Below are 16,725 nucleotides of genomic sequence, written 5' to 3' on the forward strand. Positions count from 1 at the left end.
AATTTTTTCTTGCACTTAAATTTTATTTTTCTTGAGTTTGAATTCTAGATTAGAGAAATTATAGTTGCAATCATCGAACAATTATAATTCAAATCCAAAAATTGATTTTCAACTTCAACAATACAAGGGATTTGCACAATGGGTTCTTCATGGGAGTATCGGGTTTCTTGTCTTGTTTTAGTTCTTTGAGTTAGAAATTACTCTCTAAGCATCTGCAAGTTCTAGAATAGTAGAGAAAATCAATTTATTGAAATGTTAAAGACATTAGACTTTAGTTCAAATTAATTGAAATATCCAAATACTTTCTCGAAGGCCCGAAATTTTCTAAACAATTTTAGAATATTTTTAAAATTTCACTATGCCAATTTTGACATAATTTCTAAACATTTTCCAATATAAACAAACTTAACCTCACCACCCAAACCCAGTTTATTATGACACATTCATTACATAAGTAAAATTTTTCCATGTAAAAATATATTTATATAAAGTTTATATATATACAAAATAAAACATTAGTTAAAATGATAAAGTTAAGACTTTGAGGATGTTATAGGCTTAAGTTTCTCAATTTGGGAATTTATTTTAGGTTTATAGATTTTATAAAAATATACACTAAAAGATTAAAATATCCTCACGATAATATTTATTACTTTTTATGTATAGAAGTTTTTTTAGTCACTTCCCAACTCAGTTGATAATTTATTTATTTGTGATATCAACTAAACAAGAAAAATTTAATATGGAAGATAATGATATAATATGTAACACCCAATTATTGCCCGGTCCAGTAAATGCCAACAATAGATAAAAATAATAAATAATAATAAATAAAGGTCCAAATGTCCATTACATTGGCCCAGTTTAAAGACCCAAGTTACAGTGGGCCTATATGGTCCAAACCCAGAATACAAGGCCCAAGAAATGAGCAGAGGCCCGAAGCAATGGCCCAACATGAAATCAGAAACCCTAGGGTTTCTGGGATGAGTCTCGCACCGCAGCCACCTAGCCAAGCTTTGAATCTCCGTAGATCTTCACCTGTGCATCAAGGAAAGAAAAAATGGAAAGCAAATCAAAAGATTTGTAAATCAAATAAAGAAGCAAATTTGTTTCTTCTTTAGATTTAGTTCGTACGGCTATAAGAAGCCATTGAACACACTATAAGAAGCCAACGAAATCTAAGGTTGTTTTATATTCTGTTATTTATTTATCTATTATTATTTGATTATATACTATTAATAAATAAGGAAAAAGAGAGAAACAACCTATGTTTTGAGCCCCAGATCGCCGTGGATGGCCGAGGGTGTCGTCTCCGATGAAAGACGACCGGAAGCCGAAAGGTTTCTCTGCTTTTAGGGGCACTTTCATTGATATTTCACGATATTTGAGCCCGGATTTAGGCTCAGGGGGTTGAGAAGGTCAAACCGGGGGGTTTTCCCCCTTTTCTGGCCACCGTAGATAGTGGTGCTGGCACCGGAGATCGGTGGCCGGCACGGTGGCCGACGATCAGCCAATGATTGAACCGGAGGCCGGTGCCCGGAGGTTGAGAGCTTTTTTTTAAAAGAGATTTTCGTTTTTTTGAAGGATTTGAAAAAATGAAATTTTGTTTATAATTTTGGCTTAAATAGCCAACTGAAAACGGCGCCGTTTTAAAGGAAGGATCCGCGCGTCGACCCGACCCGGACCCAGGATCTGCGTGTTTTTCATACAGAGAGGCAAATTGCGCTTTTGGCCCCTCCGCTTTTTAATTATATTTCCAATTAAGTATTTTTGTTTTTTTAAATTCGGCCTTTAATTTATTTTAAATTCCAATTTAATCATTTTTAACGGCGCCGTTTTAGAGGAGAAGGGAAAATTGCCCTTCCATCCCCTCTATGTAATTCGCGCGTTCAATTTAGTCCTCCAGACTTTATTTATTTACGGATTTACTCCATATTTTTACTTGCAATCCAATTTAGTCCCTTTTCATATTTTCTTTAAAAATCAATATTTTTTGATAATGCAATTGTTTTTTTATCTTATCTTATAATTCTCATATGTGATTATTATTATTTTGTCTATATATGTATTTTTTAAAGTATGTATTTATGCCCTTTTTTTGAAAACTAATATTTTTCGCATACTTGTATATATATATATACTTGTTTTATTTATTTAATTAACTTTGATATTATTTTAATAATTTCAAACCTATATATTTTTATGTGTACCTGTATGCATTTTTTGTTATTTATTTCAATTATTTGCTTATCAATTTATGTTTGCATATTGTTTATTATTATCTTACCCATTTATTTGATATTTTGCATGTCATTATTATTTATTTATTCATTTATTCATATTATTTCTATGCCATTGTAATATTTATTATTGCGTTGTATATTTAATGTAGCACCACATCATTTTTTTTACTCAATTTCAAACTTTTCAAAATTAAGATAATGCTTGTATTTAGGATTTTCAAGGAAATTGAGCTCTAACGTATTGGGTTCCGATTTTCTTCGTTAAATCTAACAATCGAGTATTTCTCTTTAATCAAAAATAAGAACTCATTATTGGGAATTCAACACGTTGTGTCCTAACGTATTGGGTGTGAGGCATTGATTTCTCGAAATGAAAATTTCTCTAAAAAATAATAAAGGAAATATTCCGAGTTTGGGATTTTGGAGGAATTGTGCCCTAATGTATTGGGCCGCGATTTCTTAAATCTTGAATAAATGGATATTCTTTTAAATTTTTATTACACGAGTATTCTGGCCTAATTCATTTTGAGGAAATTAGAATGTCATGCCCTAACGCATTGGGTGTGGCATTTTCTTTCTCTGAAATGATAAGGGTCTTAATATGCAACGTTTTAAGTTTTTGCTAAGGATTATATTTTTCAAATTTTCGACATTAAGACATTAATTAATTAACTAGGTACCAATTTTTTGGGCGTTATGAGGGTGCTAATCCTTCATCATCGTAACCGACTCCCGGACCCGTTTTTCTAAAATTCGTAGACCAAAGTCGTTTTTAAGTGACCCAATCACACCTTAATAAAAGATTGGTGGCGACTCCCAATTTTCATTGTTTAAAGTCAACAACCTAAAATTTTTTATTTTTCAAAAAAATGGTTTCGACAGCTTGCGACTCCACTAGGGAATTTTTTTAAAAAAAATAAATAAGAGAGTCGAGTCACAAAATTGATTAATTTTTGTCCTATAGTCGAAAAAATAAAATTCTTTTTAAAAATCCTCTTGCATTCATGCTTAATTGATTTAAGTACTTTAAATTATTTTTCATTGTACATTACATATTCTGGATAATTTTACCCTTTAAGTGGGAGCAAGAAACTAGTCCTTCATAAGGTTTTTACCTCCTTGCAGGGTAGTGGACTGCTTTCGGGATACATCCGTACCTATGTCTTCGTGAGATTTTCATCTCCGTGTAGTCATAGGGAAATGTATTCCCCTGAACCGAACTCAATCCATATGAGCCTATAATGGGTGAGGATTGAGGAATCTGCTGGTTCGGGTACCTTTAACCTAGAAGCCGAACTTCATATAATGAACCTTAGGAATCCACCCTAGGTAGAACTATACTAAACCCTAATAGATATCCAATTAGGGATTTTACTATTTCTTGATTATATCTTATGTTTTTATGTGATACTGACTTTTTGTGTTTTATTTGCATGACATGGCATTTCATTTCATCATAAAAGGCGTCAGTCCATATTCAGTTGCTAGATAGAAGGCTTATCATGGAAAGAGGGTTTCTTGATAAAGTGGAGGACAATGCGGCTGTCCGAACTTGGTCTGGAACAACGCAACAAGAAAAGGGTGATAGTTTGGCTGACGGGCATGTATTGGAGTTATGGGACTTTACGCATATCAGTGTAACTCAAAACAATTTGCAAGAATTGAAGGAAATCTGGGGTCAGTGGAGTGATGAGGTTAGGCAGTTATTTTATAATAATTATGGGGATCTTCCTTATTTGCTTGATGTAAAGGTAGACAAGCATTTGTTTCAAGCCCTCGCCCAGTTCTAGAATCCTGCTTACAGCTGCTTTACATTTGGGAAGGTCGATTTGGTGCCTACGATAGAGGAATATATGGCTTTACTCTGATGTTCAAAGTTTCAAGTGGACAGGGTCTATTCGAGAGCGGTAAATGTGCCAACCTTTTCAAAGAAGCTGATGAGTGTAACAGGAATGAGTGAGCAGTGGTTGTCGCACGAATTAAGCAAAAGGGGGTTAGTAAGTGCGTTCCTTGGAGAAGCTTGAAAGATGCAATTCTCACACACCCAGATGTGAGGAAAATGTTAGATGTTTTTGCTTTAAGTATATACGGCTTGGTTGTCTTCCTTAAAGCCTTAGGGTATGTGGATGAAGCAGTCACTGATTTATTCGAAAGGCTCGATAAGAAGGTTACACAGATTCCAGCAATTTTGGCAGAAACTTTCAAGTCATTGAGTGCATGCCGGAAGACGGGCGAAGGTAGATTTATTGGATGTGCACAGCTTCTACTCGCATGGTTTCACAGTCACTTTTGGAAGGTGGATAAAGTTTCGTATCAGGTTTTCTCTAAAAATTATTCACCACTAAAGGGGATAGTCGCTATGCCGAGGAGAGACGACATTTCGAAGGAGAAGTGGATGGAAATTCTTCAAAATTTTCAAGAGGAGGACGTTGAGTGGAGAGCTCCTTGGTTACTTCCAGATGAGATCCTGTATAGGTGTGGTAGTTTTGATTGGGTTCCTTTGTTGGGTATTTGGGGAGCTGCTGGATATGCCCCATCATTGGTGCTAAGGCAATATAGGTCAAGGCAATTTATACCTGCGACCCAAGGGATAGCTGATTGTGAATTTTCGTACAAGGATGATGGTTATAGAAAGAAGATTCAAGAGATGTCTAGTACGTGGAAACAGACTTGCCGAATGAAGAGGCTAGCTGTAGGTCCAATGACAACTCCTGAGTATCATGAATGGTGGGCTAGAAGGATTAATGATAATACACCTAAGTTAAATCAGGAAGACAGCTAGTCAATAGAAGAGCATTTGCGAGTCATTCCTTCTGAGTTGGAAATCATAAGGCAAGATTTTGAGAGGAGAAATGCAGATTTAGAGAAAAAGATAGAGCAAATGGAGGCAGAAAAGATGAACTTAAGATTGGATATAGACGTTCAGAAGCTTGAAAATGAGAAGTTAAAGAAAGAGAAAAACAAGGCTGAGGAGGAGCTAGGTAGTCTGAAGACGGATCATAAAAAAATGCGTCAATGAGAACTGCTGGGCTGGGAAAGACTTCAGAACAGTGGCGAGCAGAAATTCGAGAAGAAAAGGACAAAGCCGATAGATGGGAACATAAATTTCAGGAGATGCAGAGACGAAACGAAGTTTTAGAAAAGAGTTTGTCAGAAAGCCAAAAGGAAAAAAGCGAGCTAAAGGATACGGTGGTTGTGTTGGAAGGATGTCTTCGTCAATATCAAAATCAAAATTTGGCAAAAGAGTTGAAAACAGCTTGAGCAAGATTGAAGAAATGAAGAAAATAATCGAAGAGCTAGAAATGGTGCTGCAAAATTGTGAGATCCAGATCAAGCACTTAAAAGCAAACGAGAGTCGTAATAATGAACAGCTTCACCACTTTTAAAGTCAAGCTAGAAGTAGAGATCATCTTATCGAGGAAGCTGTGGTCCAGATTCGAGAAGTAGCTAATCATATACAGACTTTAGTAGTACAGGCTAACATGCTGAGTGTGAAGTATGAATTAGAATCGGATTGGGGGCAAGAATTAGCTTTGTTACTTAAAAAGATTAGAGTTATGGGTACTAGGGCAAAGTCTTATCTGTAATTCACTTTATGCAAAGGAATTTAATTTCTAATAAAGTTTTCTTATATGGAATTGAATCAAAATTGACGCTTTTCTGCATTCATTTCATGCATTGCATTGTTTCATATGCATTAAGAAATACATCAAGGGATTCTAATTAATTTAAATCACTCCTCAGTTAATCTGGAAACCAACCAGCCTACTAAACACCGCTACGGTACTCGATCGAAAACTAAGAATATGGATCAAAGGATGGAAAGACTAGAACAATCCTAAAAGGAAATGTAGGAGCAGCTTCAAAAGCAAATGAATGAGCAGCAAAAAATGATAGGCAAAGTGATGGAATCTCAAGGGAGTATGATGGCTCAGTTAACTCAATGGTTTAACAAAGGAACTGATAAAGGAAAAGGCTCTGTGCTTAATATTGAAGAAGGAGACAATGAGGGACTTGTCTATCCTCCGGACTTTACCCCCAACAAGTTGAGATATACCCGCGTAGGTCCTCTATTACCATTAATCTTCCGGGTGACGCTGCAATGCTATTGAATATCCAGGTGGGATCAGGCTCTAACCCTGGAGCCAACTTTGTTAATCCTGCTATCCTTGATTTCGATGAGACGGCTGGAAAGGAGAAAATGAATGATGAATTGCCAAAACAGCTAGAGGAAAAGTACAAATGGCTGGAAGAGAAATTTAGAGCGATGGAATATGCAGAAGGCTACTATGGGATGGATGCTAAAGAATTGAGTCTGGTTCCGGATTTAGTGCTCCCTTACAAATTCAAAATGCTAGAGTTTGAGAAATATAATGGAACCAGTAGGCCCGAAGCTCATATTACCATGTTCTGCAGACGAATGACCAGTTATGTCAATAATGACCAACTCTTGATTCATTGCTTCCAAGATAGCCTCACAGGGGCAGCATCCAAGTGGTCCAATCGATTGAACCGTACCCAAATTCATTCATGGAGAGATTTGGCACAAGCATTCATAAAGCAGTACAGCCATGTGACTGACATGGTACCTGATAGGATCACTCTGCAGAATATGGAAAAGAAACCAGGCGAAAGCTTTAGGCAATACGCGCAGAGATGGAGGGAGGTTGCCGTACAAGTTCAACCGTCTCTTCTAGAAAGAGAGATGACGATGCTTTTCATCAACACATTGAAGGCACCATTTATTACACATATGTTAGGAAGTGCTGCTAAAAGTTTTTCCGACATAGTTATGAATGGCGAGATGATAGAAAATACTATCAGAAGCGGGAAAATAGATGATGGAGAAAGTAGCAGGAGGGCAGCCTCGAAGAAGAAAGAGAACAAGGTCAACAACACAAGTTTATATTCGAAGACAGTTACAGTGAATCATCCGGGAAAAGTGGTTGTTAACCAGTAAGGATCATCAAAGCAGAGATCTGATACAAGACAAAATACAGAGAATATTCAATTTACGCCAATTTCAATGACGTATAGGGAGCTATATCAGAATCTATTCAAGGCACACGTGGTTTCCCCTTTCCACTTGAAACCTCTGCAGCCTCCATACCCCAAGTGGTATGACGCAAATGCACAGTGCGACTATCACGTGGGAATTGAGGGGCATTCTATAGAACATTGTACGACGTTCAAGAAGCTGGTGGAAAGACTTATAAGCATGGGTGTGGTTAAATTTGATGATTCGCCCAGTACAGAAAATCCGTTACCTAATCATAACGGAGTGAACATGATAGGTGGGAGCATGGGTAGAAAAACCAAGGAAGACATAGCAGAAGTGAAAATTCCTTTGAGGTGGGTCTGGAGAAATATGGTAAAAAGGAGATTGATTGTTCCGAATTCAGAGAGAAGCTTCGAAAGGGTGGAAAACTACTGTGAGTTCCATCACGAGGAAGGACATGAAATCCAGGAATGCGCAGAATTCAGAGCCCTGGTTCAAGGCCTGATGGATAATAAAGAAATGGAATTTTATGAAGAAGTTAAGGAGGAATGGAGCATCCTTTTTTTACCAGGACAGTAGGAAGGTTCCATGGAGCTACGAGTGTAAGACAACTGTCCTTGGAAAAGAGACTATAAAAGACCAGTGTGTGAGTGCCAATCCAGAATCTATGAAAGGGGTCATAATAGGGAAGCAAAAAAGGAAAATGGTTGAGCCAGTGAAGGAGGAAGAAGCTGTAGAATTCCTCAAATTTTTGAAGCATAGTGAGTATAATGTTGTCGAGCAGTTGCATAAACAATTGGCTCGCATATCCGTACTAGCCTTACTTTTGAATTCAAAAGTACATCGAAATGCGCTGATAAAGATACTAAATGAGACCTATGTATCCAAGGATATTTCTGTCAGTAAACTAGATCGGCTGGTCAATAATATCAGTGCTGATAATTTCATATTTTTCAATGATGATGAAATACCTCCTGGGGGCATGGGATCTACCAAAGCTTTGCATATCACTGCACGATGCAAGGGGCATATTTTGCCAGGAATATTGATTGTCAATGGATCAGCTTTGAACGTATTGTCATTATTCATACTTAACAGGCTACCCATAGACAGTTCGCACATGAAAACATGTCAAAATATAGTGAGGGCGTTTGACGGTACAGAAAGGAAGGTCATGGGAAGAATTGAGATACCCCTACTGATTGGCCCAACAGTTTATTAGGTAGATTTTATTGTGATGGACATCAAACCTTCCTATAATTGTTTATTAGGAAGACCATGGATACATTCAGCCGGGGCAGTACTGTCATCATTATACCAGATGTTGAAGTTAGTGTCAGATGGTCGGCTAGTGACAATAAAATCCGAAGAGGATATAATAGCAGTTGTATCCAATGAGACGCCATACGTGGAGACCAATGATGAGTCAATATAATGCTCATTTTGATCTTTGGAGATTGTAAATGTGGTATTTTTTCCTGAAGGGAGCAAAATTTTGGTGCCAAAATTATCCAAAACTACAGAGATGGGTTTACAGTTGTTGGTGGGAAAATGAGCTTCACCCGGAAGAGGGCTAAGGAGATATCTTCAAGGGAGGACTGAGGTTCCAATGCTGAAAGAAAAGCAAGATCACTTTGGCTTAGGATACAAGCCAGATAGAGGACAGAAAAGGAAGGAGATAGAAAAAAGGCAGGAAATGAGAAGGGCGCGTTTAAATGGGGAGGAAGCTAAGTGGGAGCCAATGATACTCCCCCATATATCCAAAACTTTCGTATTTGAAGGAGTTATTCATCATGAGAGAAAGAAATTGGTTGGGGAAAGCATCGAGGAAACGTTGGGAAATATGCACATCAATGCCATTCATGAGTAGGTGAATGAAGAGATGAGCTGGCTGAACATTCGTCCTTATGAGCCCGGGAGTGCTCCAGACAATTGGACTGCGGAAGAAATACCTAAAGTCTTTAGAAATGTCTCAAAGTAATATTCAGAACAAACTTGTTGTTTTAGCCTAGAAATAACAAGAACTCTTTTGTGAAATAGGCTTATGTTTAAACATCATTATTTAAATAAAATACATCTTTGCAATTGTTTCGAGTAAATATTCTTTCATTCTTTCCATACAAGTAAATATATTCTTTCATTGCACAAATAATTGTACATAAATTCATACATTCTTTTGTAACCATATTAGGTCCTTGTGTATCAATGATGTGAATGACGCCGCTACGAGCTCAGAGTGCCCTTTTGAACGAAACGTGTGTTTAGACACGAATTTGAAGGTGACGAAGATAGTGGTTTATCTTTGGACTTGTTGAGGATGGTAGAATAAGAGGAAAAACAAATCCTACCTCACAAAGAATCAGTAGAAATTGTGAGCTTGGAAGAAGGAAAAGAGGTGAAAATTGGAACTGAGATTTCTACAAAGACAAGACGATGCCTCATTAAATTACTCCAAGAATTCAAAGATGTCTTCGCATGGTCATACCAAGATATTCCCGGATTGAGTACTGACATTGTAGTGCATCGCCTACCTATAAAAGAGGATTGCAAACCAGTTCAACAGAAGCTCAGAAGAATGAGGCCTAATATTATGCTCAAAATAAAAGAGGAGGTTAGAAAACAGTTTGATGCTGGGTTTTTACAGGAGGTCAAATATTCTGAATGGGTAGCCAACATCATCCCAGTCCCTAAAAAAGATGGAAAAGTACGAATGTGCGTGGATGACAGGGATTTGAACAAAGCAAGTCTAAAGGACAATTTCCCATTGCCACATATTGATACTCTGGTCAATAATACGGTGGGATATTCGCTGTTTTCTTTCATGGATGGGTTCTCAGGATATAATCAGATAAAGATACATCCGGAGGATATGGGAATAACTACATTCATTACTTTTTAGGGAACATTTTGCTATAAGGTAATGCCATTCGGATTAAAGAATGCGGGAGTAACATATCAGAGAGCCATGGTAGCCTTGTTTCATGATATGATGCACAAAGAAATTGAAGTATATGTTGATGATATGATTGCCAAATCTAGAACAGATGAGAAACATGTGCAGGTCCTAAGAAAATTGTTCTTAAGACTAAGGAAGTTTCAGCTCAAGCTCAATCCGACAAAATGCACTTTTTGAACCAGGTCAGAAAAATTATTGGGCTTCATAGTCAGTGAAAGACGAATCGAGATTGACCTAGACAAATTCAAGGCAATACGAGATTTACCACCACTACGTACTCAGAAAGAAGTTCGAGGTTTCTTAGGAAGACTAAATTACATTACTCGGTTCATTTCACAGTTGACTGAGAAATGTGATTTCATATTTCGCCTTTTGAAGAAACATAATCCAGGGGTTTGGAATGAAGAATGCCAGGGAGCTTTTGAAAAGATAAAGCAGTACCTATCCAATACTCCAATTCTGTCACCACCTAGCCCAGATAGACCATTGATTTTGTATTTAACGGTGTTTGACAACTATATGAGATGCGTGTTGGGTCAACATGATGTGATTGGAAAGAAAGAAAGGGCGATATACTATCTCAGTAAGAAATTCACTGATTGTGAAATGAGATATTCGCCTATCGAAAAATTATGTTGGGCTTTGGTATGGACAACCAAGAGGTTGAGGCAATACTTACTCTATCATACGACTTGGCTAATTTCAAAATTAGACCCTTTAAAGTATATGATGGAGTCAATGGCGTTGAATGGGAGAATGACTAGATGGCAAATCTTGCTCTCGGAGTTTGATATAGTATATATGAGTCAGAAGGCCATCAAAGGAAGTGCGATAGCAGATTTCTTGGCTAGTAGAGCTTTAGAGGATTATGAACCTTTGGACTTTGATTTCCCAAATGGAGACTTGATGTGTGTGGTAAACGTTGAAGAGGATCCCCAAGAAAATCATTCTTGGAGATTGAACTTTGATGGAGCTTCGAATGCATTAGGCAATGGGGTTGAGGCAATCTTGGTATCTTCAAACGAAGATTATTATCCGTTCACCAGTAAGTTGGACTTCAATTGTACTAATAATATGGCCAAGTATGAAGCTTGCATCATGGGGATTCGAGCAATTATAGAGCGGAAGATTAAGATACTAGAAGTATATGGAGACTCAGCATTGGTAATTTATCAATTGAAAGGGGAATGGGAAATGAGAGATCCCAAGTTGATACGTTATCGGAGGTTGGTTCTCGAATTGATTGAAGAGTTTGACAATATTACTTTTTGTTATCTCCTACGGGAAGAAAATTAGATGGCTGGTGCCCTTGCTACTTTAGCTTCCATGATTAAAATGAACCAGTTAGAGGACATGAAGCCCATTCAAATTAGTATTTATGAGATCTCGGCCCACTGTTACAGCATTGAAGAAGTGGAGAATGATAATCGTCCCTAGTGCCAAGATATATTACTATATATGAAGAATCGCGAATATCCTGGACAGGCAACGGAAAATGATAAGAGGACATTGAGGAGACTAGCTATTGACTATGTCTTAGATGGAGAGATCCTATACAAAAGGGGAAAGGATCAAGTATTTTTGATGTACGTGGACGCTGTAGAGGTTAAGGAAATTTTAGAAGAATTCCATGAGGGTGTTTGTGGAACGCACGCTAATGGATTTACCATGGCTAGGCAGATTATGAGATTCGGATATTACTGGTCCACTATGGAAAGAGATTGTGTCAATCATGCCAAGAAATGCCATAAATGCCAAATTTATGGGGATAAAATGCACGCGCCTCCTTCTGCTCTTCATGTGATGACTTCTCCGTGGTCTTTCTCCATGTGGGGTATGGATGTTATTGGACCAATATCACCGAAGGCTTCTAATGGACATCGTTTCATTTTTGTGGTTATTGACTACTTTACTAAGTGGGTAGAAGCAGACTCATATGCTAATGTCACGAAGTCAGCAGTCAGTAAGTTTTTGAAGAAGGAGATCATATGTCGATATGGAATGCCTGAGAGGATTATATCTTACAATGCATTGAATTTGAACAACAGCACAATAGCAGAAGTTTGTAATCAGTTCAATATCAGACACCATAATTCGTCACCGTATCGCCCAAAAATGAATGGTGCAGTAGAGGCGGCCAACAAAAACATTAAGAAGATTGTGGCGAAAATGGTTGAAACTTACAAGGATTGGCACGAGAAGTTACCATTCGCTCTTTTGGTTTACCGAACATCTGTCAGGACTTCTACTGGGGCAACACCTTTTTCATTGGTTTATGGAATGGAGGCAGTTTTACCCATTGAGGTTAAAATTCCTTCTCTCCGGGTATTGGCTGAGTTAAAATTGGATGAGGCCGAATGGATCCAATCTCGGTATGATCAGCTTAACCTGATTGAAGAGAAAAGATTAAAAGTCATTCGTCATGGTCAAATGTATCAGAAGCGAATGATGCGAGCTTATAATAAGAAGGTTCGTCCCAGAGAACTTTATGAAGAGGATTTGGTTTTGAAAAAGATCCTCCCTTTACAAAAGGATTTCAGAGGGAAATGGATGCCAAACTGGGAAGGACCTTATGTTGTGAAAAAGGCTTTTTCTGGAGGCGCTTTGATTTTGAGTGAAATGGATGCCAAAAATCTTCCGAATCCTGTAAATTCAGATTCGGTCAAGAAATATTTCACTTGAAGGAAGAGAGGAATCAAAGTGAAAACCTGCAAAAGGCGCTCTGATTTCCTAAAAAATGAGAGGCCAAGGTGAAAACCCGAAAAGGGCGCCTTGAGACCAAATGGGGAAACCCGAAAAGGGCGGCTCAAACATTGTCAGATTGGGGCATATGGTGATCTTGTTTCACTTAAGTCAACAATAAAAGGATATACGACGTCTTGGGGCATCGGCAAAGTACTGTAGATCCCCTAAACACATGTTAAATTCAGAGTGGTTCTTGGCTTGCGCGGAGAAGTTCAAGCGGCGATATCCAAAGCACCTAGTCTTCATATTATTTGTACCAAGTTTGTTGCTTCTTGTAAATACTTCATTCTTTGCTGTTCTTGAATACTTTTTCCTTTCAAGACACTTAGTATCAATAAATTCCTTTTTATTATTCGGGTTATGACCTGAATTAATTCGTTTCTTACCCAGTATTTTTTATCTTTGCGCAAGCATGTCGCATTAGAATAATGATTGATGGACTAATAAACTTTCACAAAAGAAGTTTTGTATATTACTCTAGGAATTTCTAAATAATTTAGTAACCTGAAACAGGACTATTGTTTAGAACACCCCAAGTTCAAAAGTTAAAGAGCCTAAGAAGGGAAAAGTCTAAATTAAGACTGATTTTTTGGAATTGGTTGTCTAAATAGCGAATGAGACAGCAATAAGTCTTGATGGAGTAGGAAGAAGTCCCTTATGGAAAGAAATGTCCTCACTTGGGCATGAGCATTTGATAGGACACCCTAAGAGTGGTGTAAACAAATTTCATAATCTGTATCCTTGAATTACGATAGGAGAAGATTGAGAAGAGTCAAATTTTCCAACTCTTAAGTCACGGTGGAAGGAATATAGTACAAATTATGTGGCCTAGAGGGTTGAGCTTTGAAGTGCACAATGGGGGGCAATTGGATTAAGTGTTTCTTTGGAGATATCAGCCAAGCAAAAGGCGTCAGCGACAAAGCCTTAATAAACTTTAAGAAATGATAATTCTTGAAAAATGACATTCTGCATTCATTCAAATGTCATTCACACATATCTAGTTAGGAGCATTTTATGCATTTTATGTCATCCTAATCATTAGGCATAATTAGATTCATTATACAGGTCATGTTCCCGAGAGAGTAGATCAGTGAAGATAACAAATCGAGTCTTATCTCCCTGAAGTTGCAGTGGAGTAGACTAAATAAGCAAGTCTTATCCTCCTGAAGTTGCAGTGAGGCAAACTGAAGATGGAAAATCTTATCTCCCTGAAGTTGTAGTGGAGCAGATTGAAGCTGATAATTTTATCTCTCTGAAGTTGCAGTGGAGCGGATTACAACCTTGGATCTTATCTCTCTGAAGTTACAGAGAGCAGATCCCATTTAGTCTTATCCTCCTGAAGTTGCAGTGAGGTAGATTGAAGATGGCAAATCTTATCTCCCTGAAGTTGCAGTGGAGCAGACTAAAGCCGGTAATCCTATCTCGCTGAAGTTGCAGTGAGCGGATTAAAACCTTAGATCTTATCTCTCTGAAGTTGCAGAGAGCAGATCGCATCTAGTCTTATCTCCCTGAAGTTGCAGTGGAGCAGACTAAGTAGGCAAGTCTTATCCTCCTGAAGTTACAGTGAGGCAGACTGAAGATGGCAAATCTTATCTCCCTGAAGTTGTAGTGGAACAGATTAAAGCCGATAATCCTATCTTCCTGAAGTTGCAGTGGAGTGGATTAAAACCTTGGATCTTATCTCTTTGAAGTTACAGAGAGCAGATCGTATTTAGTCTTATCTCCTTGAAGTTGCAGTGGAGCAGATTAAAGCCGATAATCCTATCTTCCAGAAGTTGCAGTGGAGTGGATTAAAACCTTGGATCTTATCTCTCTGAAGTTGCAGAGAGCAGATCGTATTTAGTCTTATCTCCCTGAAGTTACACCAGGAGCAGACTAAATCAAGTTGAAGCTATAAAAGTTGTAGTAAAGTAGATTGAAGCATTAGTTCCTATACCTCTGAAGATGCAATAGGAAGGAATGAGGCTACTTGAAGAAGAAGAAGAGTACCAAGATCCGGCAATACCAGGCAAAATCGAGCGTTTTAAAGTCTTTGCTCCGTTTCTGTTACACGACAACAAGCAAAGAAGGGCAGCTGTAACACCCAATTATTGCTCGGTCTAGTAAACGCCAAAAACAGATAAAAATAATAATAAATAATAATAAATAAAGGTCCAAATGTCCATTACATTGGCCCAGTTTGAAGACCCAAGTTACAGTGGGCCTATATGGTCCAAACCCAGAATACAAGGCCCAAGAAATGAGCAGAGGCCCGAAGCAATGGCCCAACACAAAATCAGAAACCTTAGGGTTTCTGGGATGAGTCTCGCGTCGCAGCCACCTAGCCAAGCTCCGAATCTCCGTGGATCTTCACCTGTGCATCAAGGAAAACAAAAATGGAAAGCAAATCAAAAGATTTGTAAATCAAATAAAGAAGCAGATTTGTTTCTTCTTTAGATTTATTTCATACGGCTATAAGAAGCCATTGAACACACTGTAATGGTGGCCCGAATTCGAAATCAATAAAAAGCACGATTTTTACAACACAAAGAGAGAAACAACGAAATCTAAGGTTGTTTTATATTCTGTTATTTATTTATCTATTATTATTTGTTTATATACTATTAATAAATAAGGAAAAAGAGAGAAACAACCTATGTTTTGAGCCCCAGATCGCCGTGGATGGCCGAGGGTGTCGCCTCCGATGAAAGACGACCGGAAGTCGAAAGGTTTCTCTGCTTTTAGGGGCACTTTCGTTGATATTTCACGATATTTGAGCCCGGATTTAGGCTCAGGGGGTCGAGAAGGTCAACCCGGGGGATTTTCCCCCTTTTCGGCCACCGCAAACGGTGGTGCCGGTGCCGGAGATCGGCGGCCGGCACGGTGACCGACGACCGGCTGATGACTGAACCGGAGGCCGGTGCCCGGAGGTTGAGAGCTTTTTTTTAAAAGAGATTTTTGTTTTTTTTTTGAAGGATTTGGAAAAATGAAATTTTGTTTATAATTTTGTCTTAAATAGCCAATTGAAAACGGCGCCGTTTTAAAGGGAACATCCGCGCGTCGATCCGACCCGGACCCAAGATTCGCGTGTTTTTCATACGGAGGGGCAAATTGCGCTTTTGGCCCCTCCGCCTTTTAATTATATTTCCAATTAAGTATTTTTGTTTTTTTAAATTCGGCCTTTAATTTATTTTAAATTCCAATTTAATCCTTTTGAACGGCGCCGTTTTAGAGGAGAATGGAAAATTGCCCTTTCAGCCCCTCTATGTAATTCGCGCGTTCAATTTAGTCCTCTAGACTTTATTTATTTACGAATTTACCCCATATTTTTACTTGCAATCCAATTTAGTCCATTTTTCTTATTTTCTTTAAAAATCAATATTTTTTGATAATGCAATTGTTTTTTTATCTTATCTTATAATTCTCATATGTGATTATTATTATTATTTTGTCTATATATGTATTTTTTAAAGCATGTATTTATGCCGTTTTTTTGAAAACTAATATTTTTCGCATACTTGTATATATATACTTGTTTTATTTATTTAATTAACTTTGATATTATTTTAATAATTTCAAACCTATATATTTTTATGTGTACTTGTATGCATTTTTTGTTATTTATTTCAATTATTTGCTTATCAATTTATGTTTGCATATTGTTTATTATTATCTTGTCCATTTATTTGATATTTTGCATGTCATTATTATTTATTTATTCATTTATTCCTATTATTTCTATGTCATTGTAATATTTATTATTGCGTTGTATATTTAATGTAGCATCACATCATTTTTTTTAC

This window comes from Gossypium hirsutum, chromosome D08 (genome assembly GCF_007990345.1).
Source record: "Gossypium hirsutum isolate 1008001.06 chromosome D08, Gossypium_hirsutum_v2.1, whole genome shotgun sequence".
Taxonomy (NCBI): Eukaryota; Viridiplantae; Streptophyta; class Magnoliopsida; order Malvales; family Malvaceae; genus Gossypium; species Gossypium hirsutum.